This window comes from Gobio gobio (assembly GCF_949357685.1).
Source record: "Gobio gobio genome assembly, chromosome: 10".
NCBI classification, from domain to species: Eukaryota; Metazoa; Chordata; class Actinopteri; order Cypriniformes; family Gobionidae; genus Gobio; species Gobio gobio.
The window spans coordinates 49,251,843-49,262,568 of NC_137116.1; positions in this window are offsets into that span (position 1 = coordinate 49,251,843).

Genomic DNA, 10,726 nt, shown 5'->3' on the forward strand with positions numbered 1-10,726 from the left:
CATGGTCAGAAACAATGCTCAGGTAGGCCATGGCATTTAAACGATGCCCAATTGGCACTAAGGGGCCTAAAGTGTGCCAAGAAAACATCCTCCACACCATCACACCACCACCACCAGCCTGCACAGTGGTAACAAGGCATGATGGATCCATGTTCTCATTCTGTTTACGCCAAATTCTGACTCTACCATCTGAATGTCTCAACAGAAATCGAGACTCATCAGACCAGGCAACATTTTTCCAGTCTTCAACTCTCCAATTTTGGTGAGCTTGTGCAAATTGTAGCCTCTTTTTCCTATTTGTAGTGGAGATGAGTGGTACCCGGTGGGGTCTTCTGCTGTTGTAGCCCATCCGCCTCAAGGTTGTGCGTGTTGTGGCTTCACAAATGCTTTGCTGCATACCTCGGTTGTAACGAGTGGTTATTTCAGTCAAAGTTGCTCTTCTATCAGCTTGAATCAGTCGGCCCATTCTCCTCTGACCATTTTCGCCCACAGGACTGCCGCATACTGGATGTTTTTCCCTTTTCACACCATTCTTTGTAAACCCTAGAAATGGTTGTGCGTGAAAATCCCAGTAACTGAGCAGATTGTGAAATACTCAGACCGGCCCGTCAACAACCATGCCACGCTCAAAATTGCTTAAATCACCTTTCTTTCCCATTCTGACATTCAGTTTGGAGTTCAGGAGATTGTCTTGACCAGGACCACACCCCTAAATGCATTGAAGCAACTGCCATGTGATTGGTTGATTAGATAATTGCATTAATGAGAAATTGAACAGGTGTTCCTAATAATCCTTTAGGTGAGTGTATATCAAAATGTAGTGTTGTAGTCAAGACCACCTAAACCGAGACCAAGACAAGACCAAGACTTTGTGGGGTGGAGACCAAGGCAAGACCAGACCAGCACTCCTTAAATTCATCTAAAAGATCCATATCTACTGTCTGAGAAATGTCTTATATTTAATGAATAAACACAATTAGAATAGTAAGACTCTATAGCGCTGTTACCAATAAAATCACTGACAATAAAATTCATGGCACAGAAGTTGCATCTGAATTGGCTCAATTACACCTGCATAAATAATGTTCGGATTAATTTAACATTAAAACATCAACATTATTGAACAGTCACGCAATCATTTATTCAACCGATTTGTTCAAAGCAGCCGATTCATTTAATAACGAAACATTGCCGAATTAGCAAAGAGATTTAAAAATGTGTCATTTAATATGAACTTCTTTATTGAACGTTTGTATGAATCAATATCATTTGCAATCACGCTTATATTCATGAAAACAGCTCTCTTACTCTTTTGATATTGCTTAATTATGTTCTGTTAAATCTCAGAATTTGATGGCCATTTATATTAATTTTGGGCATTTTTGAGACAATGCTGCATTGATTTTGAACCCAGCAGCACAGTTACAAAAGAAATCGCATTACAAAGAAGTTATTGATGGCATTTTAAGTAGTAAGTTTTACATCAAATCACATTAATGATGTTAAATCAGACAATGCACCGGCAATTTAGTGATATCCTTGCAGTTGTGGTCTTGACTGGTCTTGAGATAAAATCCCAAGTCTGAGACCAAGACAAGGCCGAGGAGAAATGCAAGACCAAGACCGGTCTTACTACAACACTATCAAAATGTAACCCAATACAGTGCTATAAAGATTCAGAGCAACAGGTGTCTCTTTTGTGTTTTACAGGAGCCACATAATATTATATGTGGCCAGTCAACACACAAGATTCAGGATGAGCTTCCAAGGGTCCTTCCAGCTCTTTTAGCTCAAGCAATCTTCAAGACAGCCTGGGGATGTGATGGGAAGGAAATTCTGTACACTCAACCCCCTTGCATGTTTCAATGCAAATGATGATGGAGATAGGATGGTTTTCTCTTCATTTTTCCTTTCTTTTCCTTTCTCGTTTTTTTACAGAGATTCCTTTTTTATTATTTACCTAGATTTTTATAGCTTGTAGAGGATATCAAAGATGTTTTCCGCAGAGTGGCAGCATAGTTGAAAACATGCATTCCTTGATGAAAATTCACCTAAACAAAATGTAGAAACAAACAAAAGGAGATGACTCCCACACTTGGTTATCATTACCCCTTACATGAATTAACCGATTTGGTTCCCAGTTCTAGGTTTAGAACGAACATGTCAAGATGTGATTGTCATTACGGGTTTGAAAAACGTCTCAGGTTACTTGCGTAACCTATGTTCTCTGAGTAGGGAACGAGACGCTGCGTCACTTTAATGACGTAATGGGACGCCCTCTGGGTGTGCCGATTGTCTGAAGCCCTTATAGAATCACGCCAATTGATTGGCTGATGGCGCGCACGTCGCCCCACCTGACGTAGTCACCTATATTAGCGCTCGCGCGCGCCATCTGCTCCTCAGATTTCTCTGCCGAAAAGGAAAGCCTGTCGGCAGCGCGAAGAGCTTGGCAGCGTACGCAGCGTCTCGTTCCCTACTCAGAGAACATAGGTTACGCAAGTAACCTGAGACGTTCTCTTTCATAGGTTCACTCGACGCTGCGTCACTTTAATGACGTAATGGGAACGATATACCAAACACGCCAAGCTAAAGCGCTGCCGTATCTGGCTCAAAGAACACCAGATAACCTACATGACTAGGTTAAGCAGACAGGACATGCGAACCCGGAGCCATGTCGAGATCCAAACTATAGAATCTCACAAAAGTGTGCGGAGAGGACCAACCTGCCGCCACACAAATATCTTCCAAAAGAGCCCCTCTAAAAAGTGCTTGAGAGGAAGCCACACCTCTGGTAGAATGCGCTCTAATATCAAGAGGTGAAGGTAAACCACGCACCTCATAAGCTAAGGAAATAGCCTCTGTCACCCAATGGGAAACCCTTTGCTTCGAAGCGGCAAGCCCGCGGCGGCCAGCACCGAAGCATACCAACAGCTGGTTAGATTTCCTCCAGCTGTCTGAACGGTCAACATAACACTTCAACGCTCGAACTGGGCAGAGCAAATGAAGTTTCTCGTCTTCCTCCGAGTCAAACGGAGGGGGGTGAAAGGAGTGAAGAGTAATAACCTGAGAGCGAAATGACGTGGACAAAACTTTGGGCACATAACCTGGCCTAGGTCTTAAGGTAACCTTGACTAAGCCAGGGGCAAAATCCATACAGGTCCCACTAACAGAGAGAGCCTGTAGATCGCCCACTCGTTTCAAAGAAGATAGAGCTAACAAAAGAGCAACTTTGAGAGTCAGAATTCGCTCAGGAGCTGACTCCAAAGGCTCAAATGGAGCCAAAGTTAGCCCTTCAAGGACCACGGAGAGGTCCCAAGAGGGAATACCAGGGGAGCGTGCCGGTCTCAGGCGCCTAACCCCTCGCATGAAAGATGAAACCAGTCTATGCTTGCCTAGCGGGATTTCGTCCGACTCCCTACCGGCAGCTATAGCTGCGACATAGACCCGAAGGGTGGTGGCCGCTGCTCCAGCAGCAAATTTCTCCTGCAGGAACTCCAGAACTGAACCAACCGGGCAGTTAACTGGATCCGCTGCATGAGTCGAGCACCACGACTCAAAGACCCTCCACTTGGAGGAATAGAGCTTCCTTGTGGAGGGGGCTCTCGCATTAGCAATGATCTCCTGAACGTCTGCAGAAAGACCAGCGTTTAGTATCGTTGGCCCTTGATGGGCCATACCCACAACTTCCAAATCTCCGGGTGAGGGTGCCAAATCCTGCCCTGAAGTTGTGTCAAAAGGTCCTTCCTGACCGGTATCTCCCATGGGGAGGAGTCCAGGAGGAGAACCATCTCCGAGAACCAAGTCTGGGATGGCCAGTGTGGAGCCACCAGCAGGAGGCTGGCCCCACTCTCCCTTACTCTGTACAGAACCGCCGGAATCAGCTTGATGGGCGGGAACGCATAGAGTTTCAGATTGGGCCATGGATGCGCGAACGCATCTATCCCCAACGGGGCCGGAGAGCTCAGAGAAAACCAGAGCCGACACTGGGACGACTCCTTCGAGGCAAAGAGGTCCACTTCCGCTTTCCCGAACATCTCCCAAATCTGTGACACAGTTTGAGGGTTCAGCATCCATTCCCCTGACCGGAGCTTCTGTCTCGACAGATAATCTGCAGCGAGGTTCAAGACTCCGGGTACATGGACTGCTCTCAGGGACAAAAACTTGTCCTGAGACCACAGGAGGAGTCGGCGCGCATGCCTGTCCAGGGTGCGCGACCGTGATCCTCCCTGGCGATTTACGTGAGACACCACTGCCATATTGTCGGTCCTGACAATGACATGATGCCCCCTGAGTGAGGGGAGAAAATGCTGAAGGGCCAGGGATACCGCTCTCAACTCCAGGCAATTTATGTGCCAGGAGAGAACTTCCCCCTCCCAGATCCCCATAGCTGGTCTGCCCTCGAATACCGCACCCCAGCCGGTAAGAGAGGCGTCCGTCGTAACCATTTGGCGACGGAAAACAGCCCCCATCTTGACCCCTTTCTGAAGAAAAAGAGGGTCCCGCCACATTGATAGGGCACGAAAGCAGCCGCGTGACACCTTCAATAGGCGAAGGGCCGATCCTGTTGACCGAGCCCCTGAGCGTTTCATCCACCAGAGGAAGGGCCTCATATGGAGCAGTCCCAGGGGAAGCACCGGGGAAGCTGCGGCCATGAGACCCAGGAGCCTGCGACACGTACCCACAGAAACATGATGGCCTAGCCTGAAGCGGACCAAGCATGTTGTGATACTGGAAATCCGAGCAGGGGCCAAACGGGCCTGCATCGGAACGGAGTCCAGACGAACACCTAAGAAGGTGGTCTGCTGAGCCGGAGTAAGAACGCTCTTGTCTGTGTTCACTCTCAAGCCAAGAGATTGAACGTGTCGAAGAACGACATCTCTGTGATGACAGGCTAACTCCCTGGAGTGGGCCAAAATGAGCCAGTCGTCCAGGTAATTGAGAATACGGATGCCCTGGAGCCTCAGCGGGGCCAGAGCAGCATCCATACACTTCGTGAACGTCCTTGGTGCCAGGGCAAGGCCGAAGGGAAGGACTTTGTATTGATAAGCCTTCCCTTTGAAGGCGAACCTGAGAAACTTCCTGTGTCGTCTGACAACCTGAATATGGAAGTAAGCATCTCTCAGGTCTATAGTGACAAACCAGTCCTCCGCACGTATCTGAGACAAGATAGTCTTTAGCGTTAGCATCTTGAACTTCCCTTTGTAGAGGGCGAAGTTCAGGCGGCGGAGGTCCAGGATGGGACGCAGACCGCCGTCTTTCTTCGGAACAAGGAAATAACGGCTGAAGAAGCCACATTTCTCCTCTGTTGCCGGAACTTCCTCTATTGCCCCCTTTAGGAGGAGAGAAGAGAGCTCTTGTTGTAGCACAGAAGCCTGAGAGGCGCTGTTTACTACCGTCTGAGCGACCCCGTCGAAGCGAGGAGGGTTGCGACAGAACTGAAGCGTGTAGCCTGACTGAATCGTGCGGAGGACCCAGGATGATATCCCTGGCAAAAGTTTCCACTCGAGGAGGAAATTTGACAAAGTGGGAGGTATGATGAGGTGCGGTGGACATACCTGAGTTGGGGTGTCGAGCTGGACCTCTGAGGGGGGTGTGGCCATCCGCAGAGGAGAGCACGTGGCGTCCTGGCGCGGAGTAGGCAGTGGAAGGCTGGGCCGCTCTGGTTCCCGGAGAAGACCGGATGTGTCTCCGTCTGGACGAGCGGCGGATGGTGAGCCAATCAGACGTGAGGGGAGAAAGCAGAGAGCGTCTCCTTCCTCCAGCGCCGGAAAAGGCGAGGATATATTCGGTTCTGTATTCCGAAGCGCGCTGGGCGGCGGAAATGACAGAGCTGGATAGGGAGAGCTGGTGGGGGGCGGGCAGAAACGCTTGCGCGGTCTGACCCAGCCCCGGTCGTGAACTGCAGCTCCCCTTTTTCTGACCGGAGGGTCAGGAGCGACTCGAAGTGGCCGAAGCAGAAGGTTTGCTGGGCCGCTTTGGGTCGATGCGTTTGTGAGGACGTTGACGGGGAAATGGACGACCGCGAGCTCCCCAGACCGTGGTGGGTGGAGGATAACTCTGGTCGCTCCTCCGGGCGGTAAACTCTCTTTTGAAAGAGGGGCGATCTCTGGACTGAGAGGGGGAGGGGGAAGGAGCGTCCCTCGCTCTCCTCGGCATGAACTGCTTAAGAGCGGCAGACTGGGATTTTGCAGATCTAAACTTCTCAACCACAGTGTTAACCGCCTCCCCAAACAATCCGGACTGGGAAATCGGAGCGTCCATAAGGAAAACTTTCTCCTTATCGCGAATCTCAGTGAGATTAAGCCATAAGTGGCGCTCCGCCGCCACCGCGCCCGCCATAGAGCGCCCTACAGCGCGAGCTGTGTGTTTAGTTGCTCGTAACGCCAAATCCGTGGCTTTACGAAGCTCCTTTACAGCTTCCGGCGTCAAACCGGTGCCCTCGTCCATTTCCTTCAGTACATCCGCCTGATATGCCTGGAGAATGGCCATAGTATGAAGGGCCATGCCAGCCTGACCAGCCGCCATGTAGGATTTTCCAATCAGGGCAGAAGTGGTCCTGCACGGCTTAGTGGGAAGAAGGGGGCGGGACTTCCATGAGGGAGCTGAAGATGGCGCGAGGTGAGTGGCCAGCGTGTCCTCAACCGCGGGAATAGCGGAATAGCCCTGTTCCTCAAAACCCACGAGGTTAGTGAAATCAGCGGCTGCCGCGTTAGTTAGGCGGGCTGAGAACGGCTGCTTCCAGGATCTAGAAATCTCACTGTGTAGATCACTGAAAAATGGTAGCTTCCTCCGCGGAGGCCTAGAATTAGGGCCGCTGAGGAATCTCTCATCCAACCGAGAAGATTGAGCTTCGCGGGGTTCATCCGGCCACTCGATCGCGAGCTTCTGTGTAGCGCGCGCGAGTACATCCACGAGCTCGTCATACGCCGCTGATGGCCGCGCTTCCTGGCCGCTTGGCGGGAGAGCGTCGTCAGTATTTGCAGCACCGAAATCCTCGGAGTCGGATGCTGCAGTGAAAATGACATCCTCCAGTCCGAAGGAAACCGCATCGCGTGCCTCCGGGCTGGGACAGAGATAATCGTGCGAGTATTCCACAGGCGGAGTCCCGCGCACATGCTCGGGGGAGAGAGGGAGAGAAAGGGCGAGGCCCGTCTGCTCGCACTCCACATCCTCGAGCTCTACATCCGAACCCCAGGTCGCGGATCCAAGAGAGGCCTGCGCGGCCTCGGGAGCGCGACGGGGAAAAACGGATGACTCCCTCTCAAAAACCGCGAGCCTCGAGCGGAGGGTTTTGAGAAGGAGGTTATCGCAGTATTTACAGTTAGAGAACCCCTGAACCGCGTCGCGTGCGTGTGGAAATCCCAGACATTTAACACACTTACTGTGGGGATCGTCGATCGCGATGAAGCGAGTGCACGGCGGTGGGCAACGTCGGAATTCCATAGCACTTCACCACAAGGAGAACAAAGTTCCACAATCCGCGGTCGCTGAAGTGCTGAGGTAAATATCGACTGTTTTTTTTTTTTTTTTTTTGGGCCAGAAAAATCGATAACCGAAGGGCATGAAATGGCCGCTTCGTGAAGGCAGAGAAATCTGAGGAGCAGATGGCGCGCGCGAGCGCTAATATAGGTGACTACGTCAGGTGGGGCGACGTGCGCGCCATCAGCCAATCAATTGGCGTGATTCTATAAGGGCTTCAGACAATCGGCACACCCAGAGGGCGTCCCATTACGTCATTAAAGTGACGCAGCGTCGAGTGAACCTATGAAAGAGAACAGCAAACTGCCTTTACTGTGTGTCTTTGGCCTTGTTGACCAAGCTGTAGCGGATTTACTTAATGCTGGGCTCCAACATAAAGAAATAAATGAACAAATCCACCACCTAGTCACAGTGCATTTTTATCAACTTTGTCTTCGTTGGACATGTTGTCTTTAGAAGAACCATTCTTTGGTCCATTTTTGGACAACGGCGCAAGCGTCCTAATGACGCAGGATGTGGGACACAACCTAGAAATAGCAATCCGCTCCCGTTTAACCATGTAGAACTTTTGAGCTGAAGAAAATGCGCAGCATTTTTAGGTCACTCTGAACAAGCAACCTGTAACTCAAGTGCTTTTTTCTCTCATTCTTCATCCATCTATTCCTAACCCTGATTTGCACAACATTAAGTTTGATTACAGTCTATTTGAAGGCAACGATTGTAACCTTCTTGTAACAATGTAATGTTATTTTTTATTATCTATTTTAATGTTTTTTTTCTTGTTCATTTTTTTAAATTACACTGCTGGTTCTGACTCAATTCTGATTGGTCGATTGCGCAGATTAGCTGACAGCCTGTATCTCCTAAATTGTGGTAAAAATGTCCTCAGGGCACTTAAGTAGGGTAACATGCGGGAAGATGAAAATGAAAATTACCCCATGATTTACTCACCCTCCAGCCATGCTAGGTGCATATGACTTTCTTCTTTCTGATGAACACAATTGGAGTTTTAATAAATATCCTGCCTCTTCCAAGCTTTATAATGGCAGTGATGGGGTCCATTGAGTTTGAAGCTCAAAAAAGTGCATCCATCACCATAAACGTACTATACAAGGCTCCAGGGGGTTAATAAAGGCCTTCCGAAGAGAATCGATCGAGTTTTGTAATAAAATATCCATATTTAAAATAAAATAGCTTCTGCCAGGCCTAGGCGCCTTCCGTATTCAACTTACGGAAGGTGAGTAAATCATGGGGTAATTTTCATTTTAAAGTGAACTAATCCTTTAAGAGCAATGTGCATTTACTTTTAAATCATAACATATTTTGATATAAGTTTAGCATGTGCAGGATGATGATGCATCAGCCAATGCGCTATTATAGGAAATGAATAGAAACATTTGCTAATTTAGTTGTCACAGAACAAAATGTAAATTTTTTCTAATAAGCCATCTTACTGCTACTTGGTAACCCACACACAGTCAGGAGAAAAATTTAAAGGGATAGTTCACCCAAAAAGGAAAATTCTATCAAGACCCAATGACTTCAATAGTATTTTTTCTACTCTGAAAGTCAATACAGTCAACTGTCTGGTTACCAACATTCTTCAAATTATCTTCTTTTGTGTTCAACAGAAGAAAGAAACTCATTCAGGTTTGGAACAACATGAGGGTGAGTAAATGATGACATAATTTTCATTTTTTGGTGAACTATCCCTTTCAGGTGGTGGGGTCATCCCCGGAGGGCATCTTACCCCGACTTACTATTAATTACTGTAATGCTATGGAAATGGTCGTTGTTTTGTAGCCTACACTGACTGTAGTGGGGGTTTTCGCAGCGGAAGCTTTAATGATATAGGCTATAATGTGATACAGGCCTACTGTCTATAGGGTAGGCCTATAGACTAACAGGTTACTTTATGTCCACACATTTATTTTGTTAGTTGCCGTGTAATAGCCTAAGCGACATAGCCAATTTAGACGCGACGTCGAACACCGATGATTATCGCAAAATACATGATCTCCTACATATGCAAAGTTGATATATTCAGTCAGAACAAAGGAGTGGGTGCTGTGATCTGGACAAACCTGTCTCATCTCGTCCTCATTGATATTCTTTCTTGTATTATGTCTTGTTTTAGTAATTGACTTCAGCGCTACAAAGCGCTTCAGTGACACACAGCATGCATAAACATGTGATCAAAATACAGTTAAATGCAAATGAATAGCTACTCAGAATGAAGATCACTCTCCCAAATGGTTGTACAATCATACAGGCTGTGCCCTAGTGGCATAATACTATGAGTAGGCTAGATTAAAAAATGAACTGTGAAATGTTGTAAGGCTGAAAAATAGGTTTACATGCATAAAAAAATAAATGCTCAGACAGGCAGCGAAAATTGCTAAAATTGGCCATTTCTTTATCCCTGCCTCTTGTCATCACATTCAAATTAACTTTTTTTCTTCTCTCGACAACATAGGGAAGCCTGGGGTAAAATGAGCAACAAGGTAAGATGACCCCTTGTTTCACTAAGCAGCCAAACACTATAAGCATGTGACAGCATTTTCATGTAGAGGCAATCATTTCTATCTGTGGGGTTGCACATGTTGAATGTGTTTATTATGTCCAAAAAAATGAATTCTAACCTTTCCACATGAATTTCAGTAATGTCTGGAGTTTGGATGAAACTACAGGGTAACTTGTAGACATCACATTACAGTTTAGTTAGTTAGACTTATTTTATAGAGCTTCAAGCTGATAAATAAGTAAGATAATATTGTGAATATTGTTTGTGGTTCATCCTACTCCATCTGTTTGCACTTTCTGTAAAAAAAAAAGAAACTTGCATGACACTTTCACAGCCACAAAGCTGTTTTACACTAAAATTCTTCTGTCAAAGTTGTGTAACCCCAAGTGCTCTGGTGTGGGGAAATGCCATCTGCATTAATATTTGAAAAAAAGCACTTTCTCTGTTTTCCTCAAGCGGGCTTACTCAACACTCATCCCAGGTCCAGCTTCGCTCAGTGAGTATTTATTAATATTTAAGAACCAAAACAAATAAACCTGGCACATTTTTCATGCAGGTTTGTTGAAAAGGGGACACTCTCGGCCAAGGGCACAGAAATCATGTGAATTAATGGATTTATCAATTATGTATACCTCTATATATATATATATATATATATATATATACACACGTGTGTGTGTGTGTGTGTGTGTGTGTGTGCGTGTGTGCGCGTGTGCGCGTGTG